Source organism: Lissotriton helveticus, chromosome 8, assembly GCF_964261635.1.
Source record: "Lissotriton helveticus chromosome 8, aLisHel1.1, whole genome shotgun sequence".
Lineage (NCBI taxonomy): Eukaryota > Metazoa > Chordata > Amphibia > Caudata > Salamandridae > Lissotriton > Lissotriton helveticus.
This window is the reverse complement of record NC_136069.1, coordinates 1,684,030,754-1,684,049,122: the sequence shown is the minus strand read 5'-3', so window position 1 is coordinate 1,684,049,122 and position 18,369 is coordinate 1,684,030,754. Positions and strand designations below refer to the sequence as shown.

The window sequence follows — 18,369 nt, the reverse complement described above, 5'->3', positions numbered from 1 at the left end:
TCGGAACGCAGTCAAGCACTCCACGAAACCCAGGCTTCTGCATACGGGAACAATCCATTTCTTGCGGGAGGCATGATAGGCTGGGCAGAAAAAGACTATGTGGAGATCTGTTTCGTTATCCACCCCGCAGGCCGGGCATTTGCTAGATGTTGATTTACTCCACTTACTAGTTAAAGCTCTGGTAGGAAGAGTCCCATGCCTCCATTGTAAATATAATTTCCTTAGTAGTGGAGGATATATTTTGTCCAAGACTGGCTCAAAACTATAACTGTCCTTGATAAATAAGAATAACTCTGTATGTGTGCCCAGAGTTTCCTGTTGACAGAGTGCACCTAGTTTATTATCATGGTATGCCTTTGAGAGACTCTTTTTTGAGATTAGTGGACATACAGATAGGGGGTCAGACCAGAGTGACAGAAGGCCCAATCCATCCAACTCAGTTCTAATATGTTTAAGCCACTTAATTTTCCCAACATTAGGCATAGCTAGAACTTCCTGCAGACCCTGCCTATAACTGCTCAGTTCTGGAACTGCCCACAACCTGCGCCAGTAAAGAAGGGGACGCAGTGCCAATTCATCGCTTAGGGGTCGCAGCCCTAGATCTAACCTTAATGGCACAAGAGGCGTGCTAGACGGGAGTTGTACCACCTGCCTTATGAACTTATTCTCCTCTTTCAATAATTCTGAGGAAGATACATGCCCCCAAAGCTCGCAACCATACATAGCGGCCCCCCTTGCCTGTGCCCAAATACACTTATGGTGTGTTTAAGGAGGCCTAGCACTTTCTGTAAAATAATTACAAAGTACAGTTTGGAACTATGTGAACTAAATATATGTTGTGAAACAGTAATTTTCCTAAAGCCAAATTGATTTCTCACATAGACCTTACTTCTGATACCACCAGCCACTCTGACCCCTTTAGAAAGGGACTATACTCATACTCAAAATATGTAATGCGAATAACCAGGGATCATTGGGAGATGTTTTTCTACTGCAGATAGGGGCCTCATATGATACTTATTCGAAAGCAAAAGACAAACAAATGATGGACAGAATGCCAAACAAATCAAAACATTCACCCCCAGTCAAGAGATCTGGGTTAAATCCATCATTCTCTTGCTCGCCACGCCACCCCAGTTTAGATCTGGCCATATGCAAATCAGTCTTGACCTTGTGCCTCATGGGAACAGTCCAGCCCGAACTGGAAAGCCAGGTCCTCCCTGGACCGGAAACAGCATCCTAGGACTGGTTTTGGGGTTTCACCCCTCATCAGCCTGGATAACTTAAATCCAGTGGCACAGTGAGCCCTGGACCCATGTCTGGGCCTACCCCGTGCACTTAGGGTGAGCAAGCAAAAGACACATGATTGATGGACGTAATGCAGAACAAATCAAAACATTCACCCCCAGTCAAAAGATCTTGGTGTAATCCATCATTCTTTTGCTCACCATGCCACCCCAGTTTAGATCTGGCCATATGCAAATCAGTCTTGTCCCTGTGCCTCATGGGAACAGTCCAACCCGAACTGTCAAGCCAGGTCCTCCCTGGACTGGGAACAAGCATCCGAGGACCAGTTTTGGGGTTTCACCCCTCATTTATTTATTTATTTATTTAACATTTCTCCAGTATTAGGGGTGTCTTTCATAGATTCACATGCTTGAATATTCCCCGTCGTCGAAGTGGGAGTCCCACGGTACATAAAGATAGCAATAATGCTAATATATATATATGTAATAACATAATACATAATAAAATAGAGATAATACACACTGAAAAAACCTCTACAGTGGTTCCTCCATAGGAATGCATTATAAAGAGAAAAACTCATTTGTAACATATCAGTGTCATTATGTTAGTCCAAACTGCAGCCAATCAGGCTCAAGCACCCTCTAGAACCTTCTCCTCAGAAGCTCCAGTTCTCAGATTTTCTACCGCACGTCATGTGAAGGGAGTCTCCCTGAGCTCTGCTCAGTTTTCTTCATTCAACTCTACTACTTCAGTTGTTTTTCAAGATGTCAAGTAAGAAGTCTTTGTTTAGGCCATGCTCTTCCTGTGGGAAACTGCGTTTGTTTGAGAAGGACCCCCACCAAAAGTGTATTTACTGTTTATATCCCGAACACAAGGTGGCTGACTGCAAGTTCTGTAGAAGTTTTCCTGCTAAAACTCTCAGAGACAGGGAAGGTCGTCTTCTTCTGTGGTTGAAGCGCCTTCAGGACAAAGACGCAGTTTTGTCAGACGCAGAGAGTTTCCAGTCAGGTCCTTCAACTGCTGCTTCCAAGCGTGGCAGTGTTCAGGAGTTGCCTTCTCCTTTTCTAAAGAGGAAAATGCTGGCCTTATCAGTACCTACTGCTACTGTAACTTCTGTGTCTACGCCCACGAGACCTGGCTCTCAGGCGTCATTTCCAGCCTCTACAAGTGTTGTTACACTTCAGTCAGCGCGGTCGTCGACGGGCTCGTCGACGACCATTCCAACGACGAAATTGGCTGCTGTGGCTTCGTCGACGTTTACAGTGACGACGACGTCTGCTTCATCGTCGTCGACGATTGTCTCGTCGACGGCTTGCACGTCAACGAGAGCCTCAATCTCCACAGTCTCGTCGACGATCCCTATTATCTCGTCGGCGAAGAAGCTTCCGTCGACGAAGAAATCATCGTCGACGCTAAATGTCCCGTCGATGAGTTCAAAGACGACGAAGGTTCCGTCGACACTGAAAGCTCCGTCGACCAGCTCATCGACGACTTATATCCCGTCGACGAAGGCTTCGTTGACAACGAAGATAACACCCAAGGATTCGTCGACGAAGCTCCCGTCGACGAAGGCTCCGTCGACGGCTGTGGCAAAACACTCGTCGACGACGAATACATCTAAGAAATCACCGTCTCCGACAGCTGTGTCTACGTCATCATCGTCGATGGCTGCTCCAGGGAAAGCATCTACGTAGATTAACTCGTCGACGGCGACGGCTACGTCAACGGCAGTTTTGCCTTTAAACTCTGGAACGCAGCAGGAAGACGCAGCATCCACATCGGGATCAATGTCTTTCGCCACTGTGCCCCTAGTGCCTTTGGACACTTCAAATTCTCCAGTCATTACGGAGCCTTCCATGAGAAGTTTCCAGGAATCTACACTCCAGTTGCCACCTCCTACTCTCCAACCACCCTCACCAATGTTGGCTACTGACCAGGAAACGGAATCCATTGCGGACGACAATGTTCTTGGTGATGCCCACAGTCTATCGGACTTGATTATTAAGTGTCAGGACACAAGTTCTGAAGATGGCGAGGAGGAGGACGATGACCAGCAGCAGGAACAATATGTGCAGGTTCCAATGTCAACATTCCCAGTATCTCTGTTTTCCAACCTCCAGCATATGCTGGATGATTACAATAGGAGATTTCCTCCAACACCTCAGGGTACACCGTGCCATGTTACATCTGAGACAACAGAGCCTACTCAGCATCAGCAGCAACCTTCAGAGCAAACGGCTCTTTCAGAAGGGCCCCGTTAACCTCTCCCCACTAATTATCAACAAGATGTGGAGGATGAGACAGAGCCGGAAAGAGAGGAAGGAGAAGTTCCCCAGGATACGGATGATGACCAAGACCCGGATATGGCAGAATTTGATGACTATCGAATGCAAATGCCCTCTCCTCAGCCGGGCGACTCCGGTGATTCACCTCCGGTTGACATCGCTAGCTTCCATATATTGATGGATAAGTCGGCAGAGCGCTTCAAATTACCAAGAGCGCAGCAAGAGGAAGACTGTTTTCTCTATTATTTTAAAAACCAGCCTTATAAACAGGTCCACACCATACCTATTATTGAATTTGTGTGGAAAGAGGGAATAAAGATCATGCAGGCTCCTAACTCCTTACCTGCTCAACTCCCTCGGCTAGAGAAGAAGTATAGGGCACAGGCTGGTTCGCCCGCTTGCTTGCTCTCGCATCCTAAGCCGGATTCAGTGGTGACCCAAGCAGCGCAACGGCGAGCACGTAACCCTGCAACTCCTATCACTGCTCCGCCTGATAGAGAGGGTCGACATTTGGATGCGATTGGGAAGAAGTTTTCAACCATGGCGTCTACGTCAGTCCGTGCCGCAAATGCATTGGCCATTTTAGGTAGTTTCGACCGACAAATGTGGTCAGACATTTCTGCGCTAGTCTCGTTGATTCCGGAGGCATCCAGAGCGGAAGTGCACCAGATCCTTCAAGATGGCAGGAGGGCCTCAGAAGAGATGATCGACTGTGCTGTGGACGTTGCGGGTACTGGTTTCCGTATCCTTGCTAGTGCTGAGGCTCTCCGACGTCAAGGTTGGCTAAAATCCACATCGTTTCCGCAGGAAGTCCAGTCGAAGATACTCGACATGCCGTATGACGGTGAGTCTCTCTTCGGCTCTCACATCGATGAGGCACTAGAATCGATAAAGAAAGATACCGATACGGCGAAGTCGCTTGGATCCTTGCAATTCAAAAAGCAGCTTTTTCGTGGTGCACGTGGATGAGGCACTTCGTCAAGCACTTTTCGTGGAGGGCAGTCCCAGTACCGCCAGTACAATCAAGGAAACCAGCGTTACTCCAACCAGCAGTCAAATCGACAGCAGCAGTCAAGGCCCTATAGAGGAAAATCTAACTATAGGGGCTCCAACAACAAACGTCAATGACTTTCAAGTTCCACAGAGAGTTGGAGGGCTAATCTCGCAGTTTTATTCCCAGTGGTCCATGATAACATCGGACCAATGGGTATTAGACATTGTACACAGGGGTCATGCCTTGGAGTTCACAGAGATTGCTCCAAATTCTCCACCTTCAGGTCCGCCACCTCCCCATCTCGAGGAACTACAACATCAGGTTCGTCTTCTGGTAGAAAAGGGTGCAGTTGAAGTGGTGCCTGTATCTCAGCGAGGGAAAGGTTTCTACTCACGATTTTTTCACATTCTCAAGAAGACGGGAGAGTGGCGGCCCATTCTGGATTTGAGAGCTCTCAATTTGTTCCTAAAACAACAATCTTTCCGCATGCTGACGCTATCGGAAGTCTTGCGACTTCTCTCCAGCGGAGATTTTCTAACAACAATAGACCTGCAAGACGCCTATTTTCATGTGCCAATACTCCATCGGCATCGCCAGTTCTTGAGGTTCAAGGTGGGTCACACACACTATCAGTTCAAGGTGCTACCTTTTGGCCTACGATCAGCACCTCGTGTCTTCACGAAAGTTTTGGCTCCGGTCATGGCTCATCTGCGTCTTCAGGGAGTTCAGATCTTTCCTTATCTGGACGATTGTGTTCTAAAATCCCAATCTCCTCTACAGCTGGCTCACGACACACATCTGTGTCAGCAGACGTTCGAGTCACTGGGGTTAACCATCAATATGGAGAAGTCACATTTTGCACCGCTGCAAAAGAGAAACTTCCTGGGATCAATTCTAGACACGGACCTGTCAAAAGCCTTCATCTCCCTCGAACGTCATCAAAAGATAGTCCGTCTAGTCTCTCTCATCCGGTCAAAGCAGTCAGTTTCTGTTCGGACGTTAAAGTCGTTTCTGGGGATGGCATCGTCCTGTATCGGTCTGATCCCAAATTGCAGGTTACGCACTCGTCCTATACAGGAAGAATTAGACCTGCAATGGCGTCAGGTGTCGGGGTCTTTCAACGACCTGTTGAGGGTAATGTCCCGCATGAAGAGCAGTTTGCTTTGGTGGGAACAACCATCCAATCTGGACGAAGGAACTTAGTTTCTAGCCCAGTCTCCGGATCTGACGTTGACTACAGATGCGTCCATGGAGGGTTGGGGCGCTCATCTCCAGGACCTTTCCATCAAAGGCAAATGGACGGCGACACAACGAACCTGGCATATCAACCGGCTGGAGTTGATGGCGATCTTCCTGGCGCTCAGATCATTCTTGCCCGTGGTGCAGGGGGAGTCGGTGCTGGTTCAGACAGACAGCACCACCAGCATGCACTACATGAACAAACAGGGCGGCACAAGATCTCAGCCACTGTCTCGACTGGCTCAAAGGATTTGGGACTCGGCTCTTCGTCATCACATTTCTTTAATGGCGGTCCATCTGCCGGGGGTATCCAACATCCTTGCGGATTCGTTGAGCAGGTCCACGTCATCCACTCACGAGTGGGAAATACATCAGCCGACTCTAGACCTGGTTTTCCGCCGTTGGGGTCGTCCCATGATAGACCTCTTTGCAACCCCAGCAAATCGGAAGTGCCGATCCTTCGCAAGCTGGCATCCCCACCCAGAGTCCAGCAGAAATGCCCTCCTCATGGATTGGAACGGGCTGTTTGCTTATGCATTTCCACCGATCCCGTTGGTGCCCGAGGACGTTGTGGAAGATGCGCAGGCAACCCTGCCACTTAATACTGATCGCCCCTCATTGGCCCAGACAGGCATGGTTCTCAGAACTGCTTCTGTTATCCCAATGCACACCCATTCATCTACATCCACGTCCAGACCTCCTGACGATGGACGAAGGTCAAATTTGCCATCCAGACCCATCCACGCTTCAATTATGGGCATGGAACCTGAATACATCGAATTTGCTAATTTAGATATGCCCCAAGAATGCAGAGACATTCTAGCGTCTGCTAGAGCTCCATCAACCATCAAAACGTACAAGCTAAAACGGAAGCGTTTTTGTCATTGGTGCGCTGCATCCGATATCCATCCAATCAATTCCACTCCGGAGCAGCTTTTGCCTTTCTTTCTGAGCCTCGCTCAGTCTGGTCTCTCTCATGCCACCTTGAGAGTTTTTCTAGCAGCTATTTCACGCTTTCGACACGATGGTTCAACGTCTCGATGTTCATCCAGAATAATCCGACAGTTCTTTAAAGGTCTCTTCAGGAAGTTTCCTCCTGTTAGGCGCCCTCCTCCGGCATGGCACCTCAATGTGGTGTTGTCACAGCTTACATTACTTTTGGCCTTAACATCTTCTCGTCGTGTAAGTGATCTTCACGCTTTCACGATCAAGCCTCCGCATTTGCAATTTAAGCCCGATGGAGTGTCACTTCGTACCAATCCTTCTTTTTTGCCGAAAGTACCTACTGATTTCCATTTGAACGAACCTGTCTTCTTAAAGACTTTTTTCCCGGATCCAAGATCTCTGGCAGAACAACGATTACATTCTTTAGACATCAAACGTTGCCTAAAATTTTACATTTCAAGGACTACCCCTTTCTGTAAATCCGATCAACTGTTTGTAGCATATGGACGGATGCAGAGGGGACACTCAGTGACAAAACAAACAGTTGCAAGATGGCTCTCAGCAGCCATATCCTTTTGTCACCAGCAAACTGGCAAGCCTTTACAGTGTTCAGTGAAGGCACATTCGACGAGAGCGATGGCGTCATCCACCGCTTTGTTTGCTGGGGTGCCTCGACACCAGATTTGCCGGGCAGCGACATGGTCCAGCAGGCACACCTTTACCAGACATTACTGTTTGGAGGCCATCAACGAAGCGGATACCGCAGTGGGGCAAGCAGTGCTTCGTCATCTTTTTAAATAAGGTGAGCCTCTGTTCCCTCCTCCTTTTCTTTCTGTGATTGCTATATGCTTTTAAGCTGTATGTTTTTGTCTTCAAGTTTGGAGAATGTGTTTAGCAATCCCAGTTCTAAGGAGATTACTGCTATCTATTCTATTCAAGCATGTGAATCTATGAAAGACACCCCTAATACTGGAGAAGAACAATTGTTACTTACCTGTAAACAGGTGGTTCTCCAGTATTGGTGTCTTTCATAGATTCACATGCGACCCCACCCGTCCTCCCCTCAGAGGCTCTCTTCTCCTCATGCACTCTACTTCACTTTGGTGCTACGAAAATCTGAGGACTGGAGCTTCTGAGGAGAAGGTTCTAGAGGGTGCTTGAGCCTGATTGGCTGCAGTTTGGACTAACATAATGACACTGATATGTTACAAATGAGTTTTTCTCTTTATAATGCATTCCTATGGAGGAACCATTGTAGAGGTTTTTTCAGTGTGTATTATCTCTATTTTATTATGTATTATGTTATTACATATATATATATTAGCATTATTGCTATCTTTATGTACCGTGGGACTCCCACCTCGACGACGGGGAATATTCAAGCATGTGAATCTATGAAAGACACCAATACTGGAGAACCACCTGTTTACAGGTAAGTAACAATTGTTCTTATATGGCGCAGCGAATCATCCCGGGGGGATCTCTCGGCGCCTGGCAGTACAGAAAAAGCAGGACCCTGAACTGGCCTTGACTCTTAAAAGAGCCAGATCTTCAAACTGTTCTTGAAGTTACCCAAAGATGTACAGCCACGCATTGCTTCCGGTAACCTGTTCCAATGGAAGGGGGAAAGATATGAAAAAGCACGCCCTCCCATTCTAGCTTTATTGATCTTGCACGGGACTAGGAGGTTTTGATTACTGGATCTTAATTGACGCCCCGGCACATACGGTCTTACCTTCTTTCTTAGGTATACCGGGCCCAGTCCTTGCCTTGCCTTAAACACCTAATTAGGAAGTTTAAAGACTGCCCTCTTCTTCACGGGCAGCCAATGTAGGGATTGCAGCAGGGGACTGGACGAGGTAAGTCTAGGCTAATTCAAATCCATTCTTGCTGCGGTGGTTTGCAGTACCTGGAGCCTGGAGAAGAGTTCTTCCCTGGCCCCTACCAATAAAGCGTTCCCATAGTCCAACCTACTAACAATCAATGCCTGGATGAGAGTCTTCCTTGCATCCAGAGGGATCCAAGGAAAAACTTTCCGTAGCATTTTCAGGATCCCAAAACAGGAACTAGGCAGTGTTTTACATGATCTTCAGAGGATAGTTTGTTGTCCAATAGGACTCCCAAATTCTGGGCCTGCTTTGTAGGGGAAGGGGAGTTCCCCAGTTCCGAAGGCCACCAATCTGGTGTCCATAATTCTTCTGCCTTTCCAAAGAGGACAATCTCCGTCCTATTGGAGTTCAGCTGAAGAAAATTATCCCTCAACTAAGCCGCTATGTTCAACATACAGATTTTAAACTTAGTTCTAGTGACCGCATGATCCAATTCAAATGGAATAATCACCTGTGTGTCATACGAGATCGTCTCAAAACCGCACAATCTTATAATAGCAGACAACGGGCCGCATATATGTTGAACAGAGTAGGGGTTAGGATGGAGCCCTGAGGAAGCCCCTTGTCCGCTAAGGTGGTTACTGACATGAATGGCTTTAGTTTGACCCGCTGAGATCTCTTTGCCAGACAACTTTCCAACCATGCCAGTTCTTGGCCCTCGACACCAATCTCCTGTAATCTACAAAGCAGGATGGAATGGAAGATGATGGTGAAGGCAGCCGACAGATCCAACAGTAGCAGCATAGTGGGAGTCCCTTTATCTAGGGGCATTCTGATGCTGTCAGTCACTTCCATCAAAGCAACCTCCATACTATGTCCTGCTCGGAAACCCGATTGAGCGGGATCTAATAGTTGGTTATGCTCCAGATAATCTGTCAATTGCTGGTTAATCATCTTCTCCATGACCTTTGCGCAACATGGCAGAAGAGATATTGGCCTATAGTTTGTCATTTCTAAAGGATCGGCTCACATTTTTTTTAGAAGCGGTCTAATCAGTCCATTTTTCCACTTGTCTGGGAAGATGGCTGTGTCTAAGGAGATGTTACAGACGTCCGTGAGCGAAGGAGCTAAGATGGTAGCCAGTTCTGACATAATGAAAGTAGGGGCACAGTCTGATTCTGCTCTTGATTTGATTGCTGCAAGAGCCGCTCTTATTTGCTCCGTTGTGGTAGTGGAAAAAGATTCAAGCTTGACTAGAGAGGGGGTCCTCCTTATCGAGTTAGGTAGCTTTGCGGGCTCTCCTCCCCCCCTGAGAATTATAGATGATGTCTATCTTTTCTCTGAAATGGGTGGCCACCTAATCGCATAGATCTTGAGTATGCGGGACCGCTGAGCAGCTCACAGTCGGATTAGCGAATTCCTTTAGTATCGTAAATGGTTCCTGTGCTGAATTGTTAGCTTCCCTAATCCGCCTGTTCAGATGTTCCTTTCTAGCAGTTTTGCAGTGGCCTAGATAAGCTCTATGAGCCTCGTTATAGGCCCGCTTGTCCTCAGAACATTTAGTTTTTAGTTTTTCCCCATTTTCTTTCCCGCACCGACACCGGCCCTTCTCCACTTTAAGTTCTTCCGAATACCATGGAGCAGGTGCTCGTTTCTCATTTATTTTCACTGTTTTTAGAAGGGCAATTCGGTCCAGGGCCACCTCCACAGCAGCCTCCCACCTCTACAATGCCTTATTGCTGTCTAGCACCCCTCTATAGATGGGGCTGAGAAGGCCCGCTGAATGCTTCAGGTGTAACTTTCCTCCAATGAATGAATTAATGAAATTAAAATGAGTTTTGTAGAGCGCAAATAGCTGCCCTGAGGCGTCCAATACGCTAAAGAAAAAGAGACGCTAACTGAGGAGATCCGAGGGCCAAGGAGAAAATTAGTTCTTTTTATTAAACAAGAAAGTTTTCAGTTGTTTACGAAAGGGGGACAGGTTGGGATTAGATCTAAGGTAAAGAGGAAGTGAATTCCACATCTTGGCCACATTGTAGGAAAATGACCGGCCCCCTGATCTTGATCTCCTAATTTTGGGGACTGTGGCCAAAAAGGCATGAGAAGAACGCAGCTGTTTATTTGGATGGTATGGAGTGATTAGAGAATGGTTAATCACTGGGCCTGTTTTCCAGAAGGCCTGATGGGAAATACACAAAGATTTAAAGTTGATTCTCTCCCTTACGGGGAGCCCATGCAGGCTCCTCAACCCGGGCTTGGCTGAGAGCCTTCGGGGAAGCTGAAGCAAAGTGCTCGCAGCACAGTTTTGAATTAACTGGAGTTTCCGCAGAGTGTATTCAGGGGCTCCTAAATAAAGAGCATTGCCAAAGTCAAGGCGGGACTGAATCAGGCCTTGAATCACAACTTGTTTCGCTTCAAAGGGTAGGTGGGGAAGGATCTTCTTAAGGAGTCTAAGAAGACCAAAACAGATGGCAGATAGCTTGGTTGCCTGCCTGTCAAATGTCAGGGACTTGTCCAGCCAGACCCCAAGACTTTGTATGGTGTGTGTAGGTACTGGTGGCAGCCCCAAACAGGGGGGTCATATAGAGTTGATTGTAAATAAAGCAGAGCAGCCAAGAAGCATCAGCTCCAAGACCTGTGCACGGCCTTCCTTCCGAGGGGTTTTCTTCCCACTTCTGGTTGGGTGAAGGAGAACCTTTAGGCCCGATGGTGGATCCATGTTAACTCCTGAGGTGTTTCTACAGACAGGAGGGGGACGTTGGTAAAGATAAAATCCAGGGTATGTCCTGAGCAATGAGTCACCCAGAATAGCTTGAATCCCGTGGCACAGTGAGCCCGGGACCCACGACCCAGATCTCTGTACTGAGGTGAATGTATGACATAGTTTTGCATTCTGTCTATCAATTGTTGTTTTTGCACTTGGCACAACAGCAATAGGCATTCCTGAGCACTGCTGGAGTTGCGTCGTGCTTGAGACACAACTCAAGCAATGTGTTACCTTTACGGCAACAGATTTGTGACACATCTGTCAATCCTTGCGCTACTGTGCACCGCATTGTAAATGCGACGCATCCGTGGTGGCGCAAAGGTTTTTTTGCGTGACGCAATTGAACTGACACATCTCTGCTAAAATGCAGAGATGTGTCAGTTCTTTTAAATCTGCCCCTAGGATTACAGGTAAGTGTGCATTTCTTCTCCTCCAGGGGATTTTCATTCATAGTCATAAACACTGAACAGACTAGCAAGCTCATCCCAAAAGAGACAGAGAAAGATAAATAAAAAATACAGAACTACACTCTGAAAAAAGATTCCCTAAATAAGCTTGGTCCACTTAATCATCTGCCCTGTAATCTGAGTCAAGAAAAACATTTCTTGTAAAGGTATGTATGGCTCTCTAAATAACTTCCCTAAATATGTAAGCAATGGAGAACTTTCTTAGAATAGTTGCAGTATATTTTTTACCCCTTGAAGAAAGGGCTCTATACTTTTTTTTAAAAAGCAATGTTCCAGTAACACTGCTTTAACAAAGGAGACAATCCACCTGAAAACATACTGCTGCACGGTGACAAGAAATGCTAAGAAATAAGTAAATTGTCTTAAGCTTTACTTTTATCGATATAAAAAAGTAATACCCTAATACATCTTAATAATGTAGTCTTCCCTGTTGGACAGGAATGAATATGGGAGAAAGTTGGAATATGAAATAATTTTATTGACATGAAAATTTGTGTCTAATTTAAGGAAAAAACTCAGATGGGTCACCACTTTAATTTTATGGAAATTTGTATGCCATTCCTTATAAAAAATAGTCTGTATTTCAAGAACTCTGTGTGCTGAAATTGTTTAAAAGGAGGCTATTTTCATTTGAAAGTGCAGTTCTCATGCAAAAAAGGGTCTCCTTAAGGAAGGAAAGACTTTTTTAATCACTTCCAAGAAATTGTTTACAATTTGGATCTTGAAAAAAGATGGTGCTTGTGGTCTTTCCCATTGACGGCAGCTCTAACTGTTGGGGCGACACAATGAGGATTTCTCCACTCATGCTGCACTCTTTAATTATTAATTACTAATTGACATGGCGTGATCTTGGGCTCTTCAGGACACTCTGTTTAAATAATATAGGCGCCATTCTACATATAAGAGCACTATTTCCTCCATCCTACCTCAGTGACTTTCTGGGAATTTGGCTCAGTTTGTTTTTATATGGGGAGGTTAAGGAGGGCTGACCCTTGTGCTGTGCCTCTAAAACAGACATTTATAAAAAAATCTACAGTTTTTACAAAACTAGCTGCCATGGAGGCTGCTTCAGTTGCCTCTTCTTGAAATGGTGCATCCTCTGAATCAACCCCTGGCATGCTGCCTTCTAGGAGGAAAATCTCAACAAAGCGTCTAACAAATGACAAACCCACCCTCTCCTGCAAAATCTCCCCTCCGATGGCTCTTTAGATTTGCTACTAGTTGAAATCTGCACTCTATGCTCTTTCATGGAGGAAACAAATAACAAATGACAACACCTTACTGAAAGATGGTCTCAAATGGACGAACATTTGGTTGTTGTGGAACGCGGTGTCTCTGCCTTCAGTGAAACCGAGAATAAAGTGAACTCTCTTCAAACCCAAGTTTCATCTTTACAAAACAAGTTGAAGAGTTGAGGTTCCGTGAAAATCGTCACGACGTTTTGGGCATCACCAAATATGGACGAGTGTGGTATCTATGAACCGTAAATGACGTGTTTAGTAAGTGTACACGGTATCGCCATGCTACTCAGAAGAATTCATCTCATTTACGTGTTTCTACATCTGAACCCTTGGGTTCCATTTTAGATACGGCACCCATTTTGTTTCTTGCCCTCACGTAGTCAGCGAACAGGCAACTGCCCACATCGTGACCCTCTGTTCCCAAGCTTTACGGTGGAAGTATATTCCTTTCATGCGTCTTTTATGAGTAGGGGGAGGACACTGCTAAAGCAGTTGCCTCCGCCCGGAGGTGATCCTGGCGTGCCGGTCTATTGTTTCAGCCTTGCACGTGCTGGGATCAAGCCCTTTTAAGCCACAATTACGCATCCAATATTATCCTCACATTCTCTCCTCCCTGTTGTCTGATTTTCCCTGCAGCTGTTCTTGTCTCTTTCTCTTGCTTATTTACAACTCAAGTGGAATGTACCTAATGGTGGGAAGATGTGCTTTTACAGTTGGAACTGTGGATGTTAATGTAATTATGTTCCGGAGCTCTGAATACATGAAAGCGACCCTTTGAATTATACTGTGGGAACTGAGCTGTAACCTTTTGCTTACGTATTGTGCAATGACAAGATCTTGTATAAAAGAGAGCGACACACAAATGCAATTTAAAGCAGACTCTTGGAACCTACACTCTGTTGTACTTCTCATGACTTTTGCATCCCTGCAGTAATAAACACTGATCTTTGACGCCGAAGGAAGTCTCCCGTGTCTCTGTCTTTAGTGCGCCAGAACAGGTATCCCACGAAGGTTTTAGGTGTTGTTCCCTGGCACCGCTGGGCCTTAAATAGCCTAGTCCTTCAGTTGGCGCCCAACGTGGGGCGACATCGGCGGTACCGGTCCAAAGCCTGACGATTGTGAGGAACTTCGTGTGAAATCTCCGAGGAAAAGGTGCACCCCGCTTCATCGATCCTGTTGTCGAAATAAGTGGTCCGAAGATTTTTCCCGCGAAGATTCCCGCCTCCTGACGGCTGTGACGGACCGATGCCCTGACTGTCGACCTGTTTTCGACGCCTGGCGTAGACCTTTCGTACAGCGAGACGATAGACGGGCCTTCCTGGTGACGCCATTGAAGCTCTCAGTTAAGTATTTGTGGGTCGCTCCCAGTCCTTAGTTGTTGTTTCAGCTTGTTGAAGCTTTGTTGTTTGCATGGTTCCATTGCATTTGTGGTTCTTAGTTGTTGGTTCTTAGTTGTTATTTGACAGTTGCAATTGCCAAGACCGAGGGTTTTGTCTTCCACGAAGAATTAGTGCTTCGGTAACCCTTGAAGTTTGATACTAGGTTAGTGTGCACGATGCCTAGCCATAGTGGTATTCTTGGTTTCTTTAAATGTTGCAACAATGATTCCCGGTTGGAGGACTCGTGTCCGATACCTCCAGTTGGAACTCCGATATATGAGCTCTATAGTCGACATGGTGTGGGCCCTATTATATATAATAAATATTGGGTCCGTTACACGAAAAAAGATGGTGTCCTTAGTTGGCCACCGCATGGAAGTTTTGAACTTACGATTTTAGATAATCTTGAAGCTAAATTATTTAAAAAGAAAGCTAGGCCAGCTATGTTTGATTCTTTTCGGTTGTGGCGTAAAGAGGCCAAACAGAAAGAAATCAAACAGCTTAAAAAAGATCGAAGAGAAGGTTTCGTCCCGATAATGCAAGTTGTACAACAATGTCAGCGAGATAAAGAAGAAAAAGAAATAGAAGTTTCCACTAGACTGCATCACATGAGGATAGACAAATGTTATCCGGTTTTACCAGTTAGTCAGGATAAGAAAGAAGAGGATTTAAAGGAGGATTCCTTGTTAGCGTATTTGATGAAATCGCCACCTCCTTATGCACAGGGTGCTACAGCCCCTGTAGTTCCTCCTGTAGTTCCGCCTGTTGTTCCTCCTGTTGTCCCTCCTGTTGTTCCGGCGGCTGTGGGTCAGCCCGGTGTTGGTCCTACGTTTGTCCCACCACCTGTCTCTATTCCTACTGCTCCTTTGCCTGTACCTTCTCAGCCTCTTGTCCCTGCCACCCCGACTACCTTGCCTGCTTCTGCTGTGTCGGCTGTCACTTCAAACGTTGTGGCTCCTGCTCTCCTTTCTCCTTCTGTTCGTAATCGTATCCCTAACACTGTTGCTACCCTTTATTCACCGCTTTCTGGTCAGTTATTTCCATCCGATACTTCTGAAACTCCCCAAAGACGGAGTCAGATCCCTAGTGGAAGGGAAAAAGAGACGTTAGTGACAATGGCACATAGGTGGATAAGACATCCTGCCAACTACCCTCCACGCATGGTTTTCGAGACGTTTTCTCAGTTTAATGAGCCTACACAGAGACTCGTGTTCGAAGAAATGTGTAACTTTTTGAGGGAAGAATGGTATAATAACAATTTAGATAACGTACCGCCCGATATGATTGAACTTCAGGGTCAATTTTTGAGCAGTATGATTGTAGGTGGAGATGTACGACGTGCCTTAGAGCGACTGTTAGCCCATAGGTCGACAGTGCATTCTCGAGTGGCGTTTGGTGACGACTCTGAGAATTGGAAAGCGGCTCCTGGTCAGTACCCTATGAGAGAGGTCCCGCCAGTGTGGATGCCAGGTGATCCTGGTGCTGCTCCCCCAGTTTTGCCACATTTTCAAAGAGTCTGGATACACCTCCCATGGAAGCGATCAGAAGTCTTACAGGTCAAACAGTCCTTGCCTGATCCACGCAAGAATCCGGCGGGTTACTATAAGGAGTTGTCCCAATTGGTAGATGCCACTATTATGAACCTTGCCGACATCGACATGCTGTTCGGTAATGTTGTGCCACAACCGGTTTGGGCGAAAATTCGCCAGGAAAATCATGCGAATGAGTTAGGCGGTGATTGGGCTGCACTAATAGCAGCTGAGGGCCGACAAGTTGGTGGGGCTAAGCCTGAGCAGTTAATTACGGATCTACCTCAGAGAATAATTACACTTATGAAAACTCTCATGCCAGCGATGAGGGTGAACTGGGATAAATTATCAGCTTGTAAGCAAAAGAAAGACGAGAGTGTCTCGGACTTCTTTACTAGGTTCGAGGAAGCATTTGTCGATCATAGTGGTCAGGATATGAGCACTGAGGGAGGTCAGCGGTTATTCGTTGATAAGTTTGTGTTAAATTTGTTACCTGAACTATGCAACAAATTGAAGAATTCAGAAAGTGCATGGGCTGTTTCAACCACTGCACAGATATTAGCAACGGCTCAATATTATGAGAATAGGGAAAAAGAAGAAAGTGATCGTGTAGATAAGAAAACGAAGGAGCTCAAAATGAAGGTTTTGTTGCAGCAAGCATATCCTCCACGTTCAAATCAAAATGATTCGCAACAGCAATATAGACCACAATCGCAATCCTCCAGAATACAGTCACGTCCTGACTCCTCTGACTTCAGATCTACGCTTGGGTATAACCAGTGTGCATATTGTAGAAGAGAGGGACATATAAAATATTATTGTCCGGCTTTACGTGATCGCCTTAATGGTGTATCGGCACGAGGGGGTCGTGGTGGTCCTCAACAATCATCTCGAGGTAGAGGTCGCGGTACCTTCCAAAATCAGACTGAGCGCCCTAATACGTCCTCGGACGCGATTAATTGTTTTGACCAGCGAAATGTAAGGTCCGATAAATCAGCACAGTATTATGCGGACGACTATTACGTTGAACATGAAACTGTTGTAAAGGATCGTTACTAGGACAGCCACCGACAGAGAGAGGGAGTAGTATCAGTTCCGGTTGATCAGAGTGGGCCTTACGTCGCAGTTGCTACATCTGGCGTAGTTGAGCCTTTTCTGTTAGACACTGGTGCGACGAAAAGTTCCATTATGCATTCGAAACTCCCTGGCGCACCTTTGTCCGGCTTAACAAATGTTTCCGTTGGATTCTCTGGCGCCCCTGTTAGCAATCCTGTCTCTAGCCCTTTACCCCTTACAATTGGCCCTCGTGAGCTAGAGGCTCCATTGATTCTATCTACTGGTTGTGGTGAGAATCTTCTGGGCTTGGATTTGTTAAAACGATTATATGCGACATTGTATTGCTCTCCTGAAGGAGTGGAGCTTACATTAGGTCGAAGAGTAATCTCTCCTATGTACTTGTCGATCGATAAACTCCCGCCGGAATTGAGCTCCCTTCCTGCGTCTCTATGGGCCACAGGTCCCAATGACGTGGGACTCTTGGACATCCCACCTTATATGATCAAGCTGAAACCCAATGTGCGATTGCCACGTATACCTCAGTATCGTATCTCCATTGAGGGAGAACAGGCGCTATTAACGATTGTGCACGATCTGATCGAAAAGGACGTCGTCGAAGAAACTCGGGGAAATGTGTGTAATAGTCCTGTGTTACCCATTTTAAAACGAACTGATCTATCTAAACCTCCTGTGTACCGTTTCATAATCGATTTGAGAGAAGTAAATAAAATCGTGATTCCACAATTTCCCGTGGTCCCTGATATCACGACTTTGTTGACCCTGATTCCAGCATCTGCCTCCTGGTTCACGGTGATCGACCTAAAGAATGCTTTCTTTAGTATCCCGATTGCTGAGGAAAGCAGAGACCTATTCGGATTCTCATTAGGTGGTCGCAGTTTTAGACTGAAACGTGTACCACAGGGCTATTGTGAGAGTCCGTCTATCTACAGTCAAGCCCTCAAAAGTCAACTTGATTCATTTGTATTACCGGCAGGCGCAGCCTTGATTCAGTACGTTGACGACCTGTTGGTAGCTGCTGATACCGAAGATATTTGTAGAACTGCTACAGTATCGTTGTTGCGGCATTTATGTGACTTACATCACAAGGTGTCACCTTCCAAGCTGCAATATTGCTGCCAAGAAGTAACCTACTTAGGTCACTTATTGTCAAAAGAAGGGAGAAGGTTGACCCCAGAGAGAATTGCAGCAATTACCCGAATGACTGTGCCAAAAACTCAGAGAGATGTACGTGCCTTTCTAGGTATCACGTCATACTGCAGACAATGGATCCCAAATTTTTCACTATTGGCGAAACCATTGTTAGCTCTCACCTGCAAGGATGTTCCGACTCCTTTGCCATGGACTGAAGAGTGTCAAAAAGGTTTTTCTG

General features: G+C 46.2%; 1 protein-coding gene across 1 annotated transcript in view; it reads right to left on the bottom strand.

The window, feature by feature from the left end:
• Positions 1-18,369, bottom strand: part of LOC144773624 (transient receptor potential cation channel subfamily M member 2-like) — a 536,579-nt gene that overhangs the window by 417,435 nt on the left and 100,775 nt on the right. The gene's annotated exons all lie outside the window — the stretch shown is intronic.